Raw genomic sequence first — 2,403 nt, 5'->3', positions numbered from 1 at the left:
CCACCTATTAATTTAAGGCACAAAAAAGTGATGTGACAAATTCACATGCGACTGATTCAAAATTTAGCCATAGTGATTGTATTCTGGTGTTTAGAAGACCTGTAGCCCTATGGATGCTCAGTAAATGTTTTTACATATAAATGAATGAACTCAATGATTTAATTGATTCCAGTAATAGGAAGGATTATCTACTAACGTTTTTGCACTGTGGTTAGAAAGCTGAGTAGAAGGCAGATGTCAACTTGATTCTTTGGAAAGTCCATTTTGTGTATCTCCATTCTCAGTCCAAATAACACTGGACACAACTATGTCTCTTAGCCAATCCACCATTATGATGATGAAAGAATCTGGGGAGAAATACTGTGATTTCCTCAATAATGCATTCCCGCCACCATCCTAAGGGAGAGCTCAAACTAACCTTGGTAAACAGGCTACCAAGTAAAAATAAAGAAACAAACAACTAATAATAAAGTAACCAATAAGACAGTGACATCACTAGAACGTTACTAATATTTTTTTAGCAAAGGTAGGTCTAACCTTAGACAAAGATATCAAAAAGTCATAGAAGATAGGCATGGTATCAGGGTGTCTTTGAGTCAATGGCTAAACTCTGAGATATGCCACACATTTATCTCCAGGGAGTCCTGGATATTTCCAAGATAGGACCACAGTGAGCAAGAGGGACATCCTAAAGCTGAGCCAAGTGAGATTTACTTTGTAATGTGATTGTTTGATATAAAATATTTTACACCATTTCCCAATTGTTTTCCCCACTAAAACAAGTGGTTCTCTTTATAGACTAGGAAACTGTGAAATTCACATTCCACCATTATAGAGTCTCCAGAGGATGTTTCCAGATTTCATGGAACTCAAAGCTTGCACAGTATAAAGTATGTTTTGATGTGAAGACAGATGGGGAGGCAGGTAGCCACATTTTGTTTTGGACTAAAAGAGAAAAGAATAGTGATAAGAGGGCTTAGAAAAGTGGGAAAAGGTCAATATAGTCATTCATTTGAATGCCAGATTAAGGAGTTGGAACGCTTCAAGCAAGCTCGTGAAGTAATTGTTATTTAGAGTGATTTATGGTTATCTTTCTAAACTTATTCTAGTGTAATTTAGCTGAAATGTGACCCCTATATTAGATGATGGAGCAATAAGCTATTGGCTTACACTATGAAGCCTTGATTCCAACTTCAGTTCAGTTCAGTCACTCAGTCATGTCTGACTCTTTGCGACACCATGAACTGCAGCACGCCAGGCCTCCCTGTCCATCACCAACTCCCAGAGTTTACTCAAACTCATGTCCATCGAGTTGGTGATGCCATCCAACCATCTCATCCTCTGTCATCCCCTTCTCCTCCTGCCCCTAATCCCTCCCAGCATCAGCATCTTTTCCAATGAGTCAACTCTTCACATGAGGTGGCCACAGTATTGGAGTTTCAGCTTTAGCATCAGTCTTTCCAATGAACACCCTGGACTGGTCTCCTTTAGGAATGACTGGTTGGCTCTCTTTGCAGTCCAAGGGACTCTCAAGAGTCTTCTCCAACACCACAGTTCAAAAGCATTAATTCTTTGGCACTCAGCTTTCTTCACACTATAATTCTTACATCCATACATGACCACTGGAAAAACCATAGCCTTGACTAGACAAACCTTTGTTGGCAACGCAATGTCTCTGCTTTTTAATATGCTATCTAGGTTGGTCATAACTTTCCTTCCAAGCGGTAAGCATCTTTTAATTTCATGGCTGCAATCACCATCTGCAGTGATTTTGGAGCCCCAAAAAATAAAGTCTGACACTGCTTCCACTGTTTCCCCATCTATTTCCCATGAAGTGATGGGACCAGATGCCATGATCTTAGTTTTCTGAATGTTGAGCTTTAAGGCAACTTTTTCACTCTCCTCTTTCACTTTCATCAAGAGGCTCTTTAGTTCTTCTTCACTTTCTGCCATAAGGGTGGTGTCATCTGCATATCTGAGGTTATTGATATTTCTCCCGGCAATCTTGATTCCAGCTTGTGCTTCTTCCAGCCCAGCGTTTCTCATGATGTACTCTGCATATAAGTTAAATAAGCAGGGTGGCAATATACAGCCTTGACGTACTCCTTTTCTTATTTGGAACCAGTCTGTTGTTCCATGTCCAGTTCTAACTGTTGCTTCCTGACCTGCATATAGGTTTCTCAAGAGGCAGGTCAGGTGGTCTGGTATTCCCATGTCTTTCAGAAATTTCCACAGTTTATTGTGATCCACACAGTCAAAGGCTTTGGCATAGTCAATAAAGCAGAAATAGATGTTTTTCTGGAACTGTCTTGCTTTTTTGATAATCCAGCAGATGTTGGCAATTTGATCTCTGGTTCCTCTGCCTTTTCTAAAACCAGTCTGAACATCTGGAAGTTCTCAGTT

This window comes from Odocoileus virginianus, chromosome 2 (genome assembly GCF_023699985.2).
Source record: "Odocoileus virginianus isolate 20LAN1187 ecotype Illinois chromosome 2, Ovbor_1.2, whole genome shotgun sequence".
NCBI classification, from domain to species: domain Eukaryota; kingdom Metazoa; phylum Chordata; class Mammalia; order Artiodactyla; family Cervidae; genus Odocoileus; species Odocoileus virginianus.
The sequence above is the reverse complement of the archived record's forward strand: the minus strand, read 5'-3'. Positions refer to the sequence as shown.